At 47.2% G+C, this 12,748-nt stretch overlaps 1 protein-coding gene across 1 annotated transcript in view; it reads right to left on the bottom strand.

Annotated features, from left to right (window-relative positions):
- Positions 1-12,748, bottom strand: part of NBEAL2 (neurobeachin like 2) — a 206,444-nt gene that overhangs the window by 114,430 nt on the left and 79,266 nt on the right. The gene's annotated exons all lie outside the window — the stretch shown is intronic.

Genomic DNA, 12,748 nt, shown 5'->3' with positions numbered 1-12,748 from the left:
GGGGGATATTTTTCATACTTGTGGCCTAAGCCACAGACCACCTCCCCACGCAACCCAATCTTGGCTTCTTATACAGGACTGAGCCAGAACTCCTCTTTGCAAACCAACCCAAGAAGGCGCTTCTCCTTCTTGGACCCCCTTTGCAAAAGCTTTTGTCAGCTTGCTTGCAACCACCCTGATTCTCGTGTTCCCTCGGTCTTGATATATGTGACTGATGGTGGGCCTGCTTCTTGGCAGCTGGCGAGAGCAGCTGTCCTGCCACACCCTGGCATCCCTTCTGCTACCTCTTCCCCAAAGGGGCACGGTCATACTTGGGACTAATTCAGGAGGCTGCAGCAAGACACACTGCAAACAGCATACCAGTTTTAAAACTTTGTAAGCTTAAGGCAGTTTACAAATGTAGATGGGGCTGCAGAAGCAAACAGCAAGATAGAACGGCCCTGCACACAACTTCACCCCAAACCTCCAACTGCAGACGCTGCTTCTCTTCCCTTAGAACAGAATGGCTCTTTCCTCCGTGACTGCCTCCAAGACCTAGATCAGAGTGGGTTCCCTCCTCCATGAAACTGTTCCATAAAACTGGTGCCACAGACAAGAAACAGCAGCCTCGGACGGTGGCAGATCTAGGAGACTGCAGGGACCGGACATTCAGGAGAAAGCGCCGGGGAAATCTAAGCTGCAACAGTTGCTCATACGGAGAAAGATGGTTGATTCCAGAATGTGGTCCCAGGACACATAAGGCTTTATAGGTAAGAAATGGGTAAAAGCCCCCATCTGGACCCCTTTGCTTTCTAAAAACACGTGCATCTGACAAAGAGAGCAGTGGTTCTCGAAAGCTGACGGTGCATCTGACGAAGAGAGCTGTGGTTCTCAAAAGATTATGCTACAATAAAGTACGTTAGCTTTAACGGTGCTACTGGACTCTTTACTATTTTGCAACTACAGACTAACACGGCTAACTCTTCTGGATCTAAAAACACTTGGCGAGCGTCAGAAAAGGTTCAGTCTGTTGCCCGTCTCCAGGAATTTCCCAGCCTGGAGCTGGCAACCCAACTGACATCACCCGGACTTGTGCCGCTTGCAGCATCTACCCGGTCAGCGGTGGCACAGGCTCCCAGAGATTATGCCAGTTATTTGCCACCAACGGCTGGCAGGCAGTTGAGCCCCTGCTCTGCACGGGTACCTCCTTCACTGGGCTGCCCCAAAGCTGTCACCTGGAAGGCCTGGCCAGAGAACCAGCCCTTGAACTTTCAGAAGGGAGCCTTCATGGGGGTGGGCTGGAGGGGAAGAGACAACTGCTTATGCTACTCACCATGGAATAAGGCAAGAAAAGAGGTTTGAGCTATGGGTGGGGGGGGGGAAGGGGACAAATGTATTTATTTATATATGTCATTTATAGTCCGCCTTTCTCACTGAGACTCAAGGTGGATTACACAGTATGAGATTAGTACAATCAATATCAAGAACAACGCCATAAACAATGCCATAGGGTAAACAGATACAAGTTCAATGGTTGTTGTGGGTTTTCCGGGCTGTATTGCCGTGGTCTTGGCATTGTAGTTCCTGACGTTTCGCCAGCAGCTGTGGCTGGCATCTTCAGAGGTGTAGCACCAAAAGACATCTCTGTCTTTTGGTGCTACACCTCTGAAGATGCCAGCCACAGCTGCTGGCGAAACGTCAGGAACTACAATGCCAAGACCACGGCAATACAGCCCGGAAAACCCACAACAACCATCGTTCTCTGGCCGTGAAAGCCTTCGACAATACATAGATACAAGTTCACATTTACAGGAATCCAATACAACATAGCGGTGAGGTCTATGGTGCCTAACTCATTAGCAGATCATCTGAGATCCCCTCCCTACAATACAGCCCTCCTATCTGAGTAAAAAGCCTTTTTGAATAATTCAGTTTTGCATTGTTTGTAGAAAGCTAGGCCATTCCACAGGATAGGGGCCACCACAGAGAAGGCCCATACGCGGGCTGCTGTTGGTTTCACCCACGTGCAGGGTGGCACCTGCAGGAGACCCTGTTTGGAAGAGCAAAGCTGCTGTGGAAGGAGGCGGTCTGGTAGCTATGCTGGACCAAGGCTGTGAAGAGCTTTGTAAGCGATAACCGATACCTTGAACTGAGCACGTTAAATGTATCTAGGAAAGTTACAGACATTCTCTTTAAGGCCTTCACAGAAAGAGCTGCGATAGAGAACGCCACCTGCCCAGGAGGGCTTCTCTGGCTCCCCCTTCCCACCTGCCATCTCTCTGAAAAGTGACTCCTAAATGTGAGGGGTCCCTCCAGAGAGGGAAGAAACAGAAGTAAGGGGGGAAACCCTGGCAGCTTGCTTCTTGTGAGCACAGAAGTGCTTTCTGCTGTCATGCACAGAACTCTTGGATCCCAGCCCGGATTTATTATTTCAAACGTTTTTATCCGGCCTCTCCATAAACGGGGCTGGCAGAGATCTGGCAGAGACGTTGTAAACATCAGCAGGACGGAGAGCCTTCCATAAATCTGCACCAAGCACAAAACAAAACACACGGGGGCTGCTGCTATGCAGACACAATTCTGTGGAGCTCTTGTGAGTGTTGCGAATGCAGGGGCAGGACTTCAAGGAACAGCCGCACACTAATTTCTCCTGCACTCTCCATGCCTCAGCCTCTCACGGCTACCATTTCCTCCCACATCTACCAGAGGGCTTTTAAAAAAAAAACAAAAAACATGAATTGCTATTATGTTACAACATTATGACAGTCTATTGTAATAATGTACTACTTTCAGCCTTCTAGCCCTTATGGTTGCAGAGTTATAAGGGGCAATGCTCCGCCTGCATCTTTCCCTTTCTCACTTCACAACGCATAAGGGCTAGAGACTTACCTCAACAACTTACTTTAAAAAAATAGCTGGAAACAAGAACATTATGACAACAGATTGTCATGACGTTATAACATTATATGGATCTCTTTTTTTTTTTTACAAAGCTATCAGGGTGAAGAAATGGTGGCCACGGGAACTGAGAAAAGGAAACTGGTGCTGATGTGAGCTGTGACTCATGAAAGCTCATACCCTACCACAAATTTTGTTAGTCTTCTAGGTGCTACTGGACTCTTGCTCTTTTCTACTGCTACAGGCAGACTAACATGGCCACTCATCTTGACCTATTTCCAACATGGTCATACCAAACCAGGTTTGGAAAAGATCACAGCAAACGGGGGAAACACAGAAGAAAGATATATAGAAGACAACAAATATGGATGTCCCGGAAAACAGCCTTGCTATAAGGAAGCCAAGGCAGGACAAAATATCCATGTGGAAACACACTGGTTGACGAAGCCAACATATTGAAAATATCCTTCCCCCATCTCCCGACTTAAGCAAGTCATTTTCTAACTATCATGGCCAACCTTACAGGTACGGGCCGTGGTTCAAGGACAGAGAGTGTGCTTCATGCACTGAAGGTCCCAGGTTTAATCCTGGTCCTCTCCATTAAAGGACCTCAAGATACCAGGTTTGGAAAGAATTCGTTTGGCCTGGCAGTCACAGGAGATAACACGGACGCAGGCTGTCTGCAAAGGGCAACTATGGGATGTTCAGAGGTTGGCAGAATTTCCAGCAGAGAAGCAACCGGATTCTGATGCCCGGCACCACTCTTCAGGACCGAGGGAAGTCTGCGCATTCGTGTATTTTACTCGCACGTTTTACAGAGCTGGGGAGGCCAGAAGATTGCTTGTGGTCCCCTGACCAATTTCCCGCTGACAAAATAGTGTGCGCTGGTTCCTGGGATGCTTTGAAGGAATGCTGATCGACAGGGACTTGGGCTTGATCCCACAAGGCACGTCTGTTCTTGAGAAACACCAAGGAGCAGGAAGCCACAAAGGACTCTGCTAAAAAGAAAGAGCCCACCGTGCAATTTCACGCAGACAGGCAGGGTTTTATTTTTAAGGAAGAATGTCAACTCCTCCTTCCACCTTCCCCACTTTTTAAACCACGGTAAACACATGACTATCACAGGTTAGGGAAGGAGGGGGTAGATTAGATGACATATCATCTCCCTCTTGCTTCCAATGATTCTGCTAAAACGATAAGGGGTCATGGGTAAAGCAGAAGCCTGACTAGTTTAATCCCATGGATATTTCTGAATGAATCACACTCTGGGTAAGCCTCCGGCGAAGCCTCCACCCTAGAGAACAACAATTATCAATACAGACTAGCAACCACTCTCTGCAGGAAAAAAGATCTGCATGTACTATTTAGTCTTAGGAGGTTTGTTTAATAAGAATTTTTATTAAAAGATTATTCTACGATTTAAAAAAAATCACAAAAACAAAAAAAGTCAAAAAAGATAAAAAGAAAGAAAAAGAAATAATAGGAATTAAAGATAAGAATTAGGAATAAGGACCAATTCTCTTTGTGAAAAGAGTTGTACATACTGCAAATTGTAACCTCACTTAAAATTCATGTTTACCATCAATAATATACCTTAACCCCAAATTAGCCCTGATTAATCTTTCTTCCCTTTAAAACATATTTCTTCAGCTCTTACTCTTCAAATGCACAAACCATCAGTTCGTTTTTCGATGTTTCCTACAAAAAGCCAATAAAAGGCAACCAGGTAATAATATTTTTATCCAGTGACTTTTCCCTAATCAGAGACGTTAAGTTTAGACTGTTCAGTCTTAAGATATTTGGATGGCTTTTGCCACCTGGGGCTTCGATATGCCAACAAGGAATGTTTGCAGTTAAAGATACGGGGAAGCCGAAGAATTGCAGAATTCTCCTCCTCCATGTCAGCCACTGCAGGAACCCTGTGGCAAGTTATCATTCGATAAATAGCAGGATTGGAGTCCAGTGGCGCATTAGAGACCTGCAAGGTTTTCAGGGTATAAGCTTTCAAGAGTCAGAGCTCTCTTGGTATCTGATGAAGGGCGCTTTGAATCTCAAAAGCTTATGCCCTGAAAATCTTGCTGGTATCTAAGGTGCCGCTGGACTCACATCCCACCATCCTGGAGGCAGAAGTGAGCTCTGCAATGGCTTAAATCCATATTGAGTCTCAGTGAGAAAATGGGTGATAAATAATTTAAAATGCATTGTTCCCTATGGATCATTCTCAGAGGCTTGTCAATGGTGTGGGACCTGGGACTTGCCTGACGCTGCTCCACAAAGCTCAGTTTTATCTCCCATGCTGTCAGAGCTCTGACTCTCGAAAGCTTGCACCTGGAAAACCTTGCGGGTCTCTAAGGCACCACTGGACTCCAGTCCTGCTGTTCTACTGCAGACCAATATGGCTATCCACCAAGAACTATCCTCATGTTCGATAAAACAATTACCTGTATTCAACAAAACTATTATCTGGGACCAGCTAAATTTGGAACACCTGGAATATTTATATATCGAGATTTCTCTAAGAAACACTGTCTTCCCAAAAAACAGTATACATCAGATACATTTTAAAATTTACAGTCCGCTTTTAAACAGATGTCTCCCCCAACAACTTACAGCGACACACAAACTATAAAAATGCAACCTTAAAAACCTCAGTGCCACAAGCAAGTATCCTTCTAATGCCCGAAAGCAATACTTAAAGACAATTTTAGTTCCCAAATATGCAAAATACTGAGCAAAATATGTCATGCATGGTCTTTAAACACCAGCGGGTTCCAGCCAGGGTTGCCAGTCTCCAGGTGGTGGCTGGAGATCTCCTGGAATTACAACTGATCTCCAGGTGACAGAGATCAGTTGCCGTGGAGAAAATGACAGCTTTCGAAAGTGGACTCTATGGCATTATATCCCATTGAGGTTTCTTGCCTCCCCAAACTCCACCTTCCATCTCTAAGATCTCCAGGAATCTCCCAACCTGGAGTTGGCAACCCTAGTTCCAGCCCCAATTGGTTTATGCAGCAAATCTGGCACACAGAACTGCTCTGTGTGACCTTGAGGTTTGTTTCCAAAGTGGCTGTTCTGCAGACACAAGAGTTAACACTCGATGCTAATCTCTGTTGGCAAACACTGGGAGGTGGGCCCGTAACACAGCACAGTCCCCTCCGTCTATTTACAGCTAAAATTCAAACACAAGATAAAGCGAGTATGGGGCCGCTCTCCTTAAATTCCACGACCCACCCACCCTTAGGAGGAGAACATAAAGGGAGAGGTGGTGCAACATTCTGCCTCTGGCTTGTGAACATGCCTATTGTATCAGTTTTCTTCCCCTATCTTGGCCTGCTAGAATCAAGGTCAATGTGAGTAGCTGGCATTTAAGGTTAGTTTGCATGGTGCTCTCCCTTTTAGGACAGCGGGATTTGAGTCCAGTGGCACCGTAGAGGCCAACAAGATTTTTAGAGTGCAAACTTTTGAGACTCAGAGCTCCCTTCTGACTCTCAAAAGCTTGCACCTTGAAAACCTTGTTGGTCTTTAAGATGCCACTGGACTCAAATCCTGCTGTGCCATGACAGACCAACATAGTTTGCTTTGTGGAAGAATTCAGGATCTTCAAGGCCAAGTCAGGGCAAAGATGCTCAACTGGAATGAGGCTGCACACTGGGAAGCAGCTCCCAGGAGCCGCGGGGCCAAAAAAGGCCCTGCATGGACTCCCAGTTGCCACAGCAGGGGTGAAAGAAGAGAGTAGAAAGAAACATCAGCATATGCAACTTCAGGTGATAAGCTGTCAAGGCCCTCCAAACAAATTTGTTGCTGACCATGTGTGGGGGATGACAGCTGGCTGCATGCCAGGCAGGCCTCCTACCAATTACAGGAACTGGCAAGGGCGAGCCCGCCAGACCTGGGACCCGAAGAACTCGAGGTGGCTAGGAAACCATGGGCAGAAGGTCTGCTTTGCATACATTCCCACTACAATCCTTCCTGCAGTGAAGGCCGAGGGATGTGAGAAAGGCTCATCACATTAGGCATGGAGTGACGAAGGTAAAAAGAACTTTCCCTCCCTCTCCTATACTACTAGAACTTGTGGGCACCCAACAAAGCTGATGGGAATCCTAAAATCACAGGGTTGGAAGGGGTCTACAGGGTCATCTAGTCTGACCCTCCGCACAACGCAGGACTTTCACAACTACCTCCCCTTCCCCCACACACCCCCAGTGACCCCTGCTCCATGCCCAGAAGATGGCAAAACACTTCCAGGATCCCTAGCCGAACTGGCCTGGGGAAAATTGCTTCCTGACCCCAAAGTGGCTATCGGCCTTACCCTGGGCCACGACAGCTAAGCACTGATGTGATTTAGGAAAAAAGGATGGCATTTAATTATTGTCTGCTGCTCTCAAACCAAATACCAGTGCAGTTGGGGGGCAAAGGCAGACAATCTCCTTACTGAGACCAACAAAACCATCTCAGAAACTTTTATAGGAGGTGTGGGGGGAAATAGCATCACCTGACCTGCTTTGGCTGACGTGCAAAATTTTTTTGCAGAATTTACCACCACAGAGTCTAACAACAACCACTAGTTGCGCCGGCATTGATGGAGGATTCGTGGAGGTGGTCCATCAGTGACCAAATGGAACCTCCATGCAACCCTTTCACAATACCAGGGGAGGCTTTGGACTGTGAATCCGGCTTCCCAGCGCACCTGGTTGGTCATTGTGTTAAACAGGATGCTGGACTAGACAGATAATTGGTTGGATCCAGCAGCGGCTACTCTTACACTTATCTGTACATTACCAACGTGTGTGTGTGTGTGTGTGTGTGTGTGTGTGTGTGTGTGAACATATGACAGTCGCCAGTGAAATTCCTAGAGATTCGGCGGGGGGGACAGGACTGTTATCTTTGGGAAGTGGTAATTATAACCCAACTCTGCAACTCTCTCCAACTTTCCTCCCTGTTTTTCTACTTAGCCCTGTGTGTGTGTGTGCTGCGTGTTTTGCGTGCAATTGATCTTTAGTATTTTAAATAAAACCTCCTTTTTGACTGAACATCTGCCAGCTTATTGAGAGAGTTCTCTAGAGGAAGGAATCCTCGTATGCAGAGGCGTAAAGACCTAGGAAAGTGAGGTTTAGGGAGGAGGGGACCACACGGGGTATAACTCCAAAGACCACCCTCCAAAGCAGCCATTTTCTCCAATGATCTCTGTAGTCTTGAGATCAGTTGCAGTTCTGGAGATCTCCAGGCAATCCCAGGACAGCGGCTTTCCTAGAACTATCAAGAAACGGCATGGCAGAATTATAATTAAAACTCAGGCCTTTGTGTTTTGCTATTCACACTACACAACTCTTGCTCTGCATGTGCCCACCATAACGAGATGATGAGCTGAGCAAAGAAGCCCAAGAGAAGGTGGGAAAATGCTTATTTGGAGGTCTCAAAGCAGTCGTTCATGGTGAACCAGCAAACCAAGAGGAGTAAGCCAGCTGGTCACATGATGACGGACTGGCTGGATGGAGCACGGGCATTGATACATGGCCATGGCACACCGCAGTGCCCTCACAGCTGGAAGTATGAGCCACACAGCGCGGACAGTTGATGCCCAACCACTTTTCCTTTTCCTTCTCTGCAAGGAGAAAGGTGAAAGGAGACAAAGCTAAACCACTCCTCAGCAACCATTTTCCCTATTGTTTTTAAGGGTGGGGGGAGAGGAATCTAGATCCATCTCAAGGTATTTATAATCAGGGTATCTAATGGCCAAGCTATCTTGAAATTAAAAGCAGGCTCCACGTCCAAATCTCCCGCTCAGCAGGTAGGCGCAGCAGAGAGGCTGAGGCCCAGTGCTGCCCAGCACACAAGCCCTTCGGTCCACTGCTTCGAAATCCCAGCCCTAACTGCTCTGCAAAACCTAGAAAACTGGCAGACCAGAAGGGCAGCATCTCCCTCTTCACCTGCTGCTGAACAGTGACTCCTACAGGCAGGAGGCAGAAAAGAGGGCCTAGTCTGTCCCCACTGGGATTGTCCAGACAACTGCTCTCTCACCCCACCATTCATGACGGGATATTATCAAAAACATGTACTGAGATGCTTGTCAAACCAGGCAAAAACTGGGGCGAGACTATTCCAAGCCAAACTGGCAGCTTCGTCCTTCCCTCTCACTAACTGGACTCCAAACATTCCAACAGCTTCATTCTCGGAGCTCAGCCCGTCGGCAGCAGGGGCTCTGCGGCCACTTACACAATATAAAGCACATTTCCCATCACTAAACAAGTCAGAGATTTAAGGGAGCGACCACGGTGCAGAGAGGATCTACTTTGCCCCCCAACGGTCTCTCTCCAGGAGAAGGAAAGCCTTCTAGGACAGGTGGCTAGAAAGCTGGACTGGGATTTGGGAGACCCGGTTTCAAATCCCAGCCCTGCCCCACAGGCCATTGGGTTTGCTCACAGCCTTAGAAGAATGCTGCCGGCATAGATGTGGGTCTTGGAAAGAGAGGCCAATAAGTCTGATTCTTGCAAAAGCAAATATAGATAGAAACACAGACAAGACAAAACAATTTGTGCCAGTGCCCAGGTTTGGAATAAATGAATTTTAGCTATATTTGCTTGAATACATAGACAGCGCCTTCAATCTGAACAGATTTCTTACTAAGGTGGCTGATTCCGGATTGGAGCCTGGTGAGGAGGGAGGTGGCTAGGAAAGGGACCACAGCAGGGTATAATGCCATAGAGTTCACCCTCCAAAGCAGCCATTTCATAGAATCATAATAAAGAGTCCAGTAGCACCTTTAAAACTAACCAACTTTATTGTAGCATAAGCTTTCGAGAGCCACAGCTCTCTTCGTCAGATGCATCTGATGAAGAGAGCTGTGGCTCTCGAAAGCTTATGCTACAATAAAATTGGTTAGTCTTAAGGGTGCTGCTGGACTCTACTATTTTGCTACTACAGACTAACACGGCTAACTCCTCTGGATCTATGAACATAGAATCATAGAATTCTAGTGTCGAAAGGGGCTGCACGGACCATCTAGTCCAACCTCTGCCCAATGCAGGAACAGCCTAAAGCAACCCCCCAAAAAGTATCCGTCCACCTGCTCTTTGAAGACTGCCAATGAGAGGGAAAGTCAGCTTGCTCTAAGCCCCTCAATTTGAATGAGCTCAGACAGGAATAACCGCGTACAGGTTTGACACTGTAAACAGAGCAGCCAAAGCGTTTGGTCATTTTGCCAGCTATTGAGCAAGGCGAGGCGTTATGGTCTCCACGGCAAGGTCAAACAACACCTGTAGGAATAGCCAGTTTGCTTTCTCAGCTGTGAGCGAAACAGTCTGACCCTCCGTTGCCCTTGGCAAGGGTGAAGGTGGAGGGACGACACAATTCTTTCAGTAATAAAACAAAGAACCGTTTCGCTCTAAAAAGAACCCCGAGACACAGAGAAATGAGTTTCCGTTGCGTCAGCCTGTTTCTTTCCTTGCAGCGACTCAACACAGCCTCGCTCGCCAAGTGTACATGACATGCATCCATGCACAAAGCACACCACGCACAATGCTGCACAGAGTAGCCACCCAAAGGAACCCAGCATATATTACCTGGCAGGGCAAGGCGAGGGACTTCGACTGGCCACCCCAGACCTCCATTGCCAGAAGGGACAGAGAAACCCCTACAGAGATGGAGGATCCATATGGTTAGCCCCGAGAAGAAGAGGCACGCAGGGTCCAACTGCGCAGGCAGAAGTGTCAGGGGGATCTAGGAACCCAGAGAAAGCGGCCAAAACAAGAAAGTGGCTTTTAAAAGACGGTGCTTCTTGTGTAAAAGGAGAGCCAGGAAATGCTAAGTCACTATAACCGACACTTCCTTTCGCACTGCAAGAGAAACACCGCAAGAACACACTGTCTCAAGAAGGGCCTCGCATCCGTGACAACCTCCACGCTGACAACTGCTGGGGTCCAAGCGGAGAAACTCACTGCCCTGTTTTTTGCAGAGGCAGAGGTGTCAGCCAGCCGACCCAACGGCCTCAAGATATCTGGAGCCCGTTTGGGATCAGAGGGAATGCAGCACCTTCCCAGCAGTTTCAGGGCTTTAACTGAGAAAAGGAAATCCAGAAAGGAAGCTGGGGGTGGGGTGGGATATATGAAATGATGGGTGGAATAAACGAAGCAGGGAGCACATTTTCTCCATCCGTCATACAACTCTGGATCCCACAATGAATTTGACGAGCAGTCACGAGGTCAGGTTTTTTTATGGAACACAAGAGCATATGGAACTGGCTGCCACTTGATGTGACACTGGCCACAAGTTTAGGAGACTTTGAAAGAGTTTTGTTGAATGAATGGAGCATTTTATGTATTTTGATTATTGATACACCACTTTTTCCTCCCAGTGAGGTCTCCAGAGAAGCTTATGATGTCTTTCTCCTTTTCCCCAGTTTTTCTTCACAACTACCACTCTAAAGTGAGAGAGACACGGCCCGAGGTCACCCAGGGAGCGTCCATGGCAGAGTGGGGATTTGAACCTGGTCCTCCCAGATCCTAGTCTAACCACTACACCATCCTGGCTGTCACACTGTCAGTGGACCAGTTTTGGGACATGCCAAGGAATGTGACAGCTACTGAGCATGCACAGAGGGTTTCCCCCTCAACATTAGGGGACACCAAGCGCCCCAAAGTCTGAGATTAGGGTGAAGAAATTTTAAGCAAGGCTATGGGTGTTCTGTGTGTTTTGCAGATCTGTGCCCACAGGATGAGGCACCAGGAAGAGGTGGAATCCCACGGAGAGCCCCCGAAATGGCTGGACATCCAGATGTGGCAGTCTGTTGCATTTAATAGCTCTCGAACCTCTAATTTGTTAGTATCCAGAGGAATTAGCTGTGTTAGTCTGTAGTTGCAAAACAGTAAAGAGTCCAGTAGCACCTTTAAAACCAACCAACTTTATTGTAGCATACGCTTTTGAGAACCACAGCTCGCTTTGTCAGATGCATCTAACGATGCATCTGACAAAGAGAGCTGTGGTTCTGGAAAGCTTATACTACAATAAAGTTGCATCTGACAAAGAGAGCTGTGGTTCTGGAAAGCTTATGCTACAATAAATGTTATAATATACTACGTTTTTTATCAATCTATTCGTGGCTTTTAACTGTATACATTGATGTGTTTTAATATGTTGTAATCCGCCCTGAGCCCTTTGTGGGGAGGGCGGAATAGAAATCCAAATAAATAAATAAATAAATTTTTAAAAATTAGATCTGATGAAGAGAGCTGTGGTTCTCGAAAGCTGACAATGCATCTGACTAAGAGAGCTGTGGTTCTCGAAAGCTTATGCTACAATAAAGTTGGTTAGTCTTAAAGGTGCTACTGGACTCTTTACTAATTTGTTAGGGACACCAGTGCTGCATTCCAGTAGCCTATGCTCCCAATAAATAGGTACATACTTTTAGGGCCGGGCGAAACCCAGGCTGTGTTCCCTGCACCTGTAACCTAAGGAGCAATTCATGAGCCTGCTTGCGGGGTGGGCGGAATAGAAATCCAATAAAATAAATAAACAACTGGCCAGCAGAATCTACATTCCACACTCCAAGCAAACAGCAAACGTGTGCATTGTACAGTTTTTACACTTGGGCTTTTCATGCCATGAGATTTAGGCTGCACTGGCAGCGAATTTGGTGGTTTTCTGCAGAAGCACATCACACGCCCTTGATTTAACAACAACAACTGTGCTTATATACCCCTCTTCTAGACAGATTAGTGCCCCACCCAAAGCGGTGAACAAGTTAGTGTTATTATTATCCCCACAATGCAGCTGGGGAGCTGGGGCTGAGAGGAGGGGCTGACCCAAGGCCACCTACTGAGCTCATGGCAGTAGTGGGATTCGAACCAGCAGAGTGCTGATTCGCAGCCAAACCACT

This window comes from Eublepharis macularius, chromosome 11, assembly GCF_028583425.1.
Source record: "Eublepharis macularius isolate TG4126 chromosome 11, MPM_Emac_v1.0, whole genome shotgun sequence".
Classification (NCBI taxonomy): Eukaryota; Metazoa; Chordata; class Lepidosauria; order Squamata; family Eublepharidae; genus Eublepharis; species Eublepharis macularius.
Note: the sequence above shows the minus strand (reverse complement) of the source record. Positions and strands in the feature narration are given on the sequence as shown.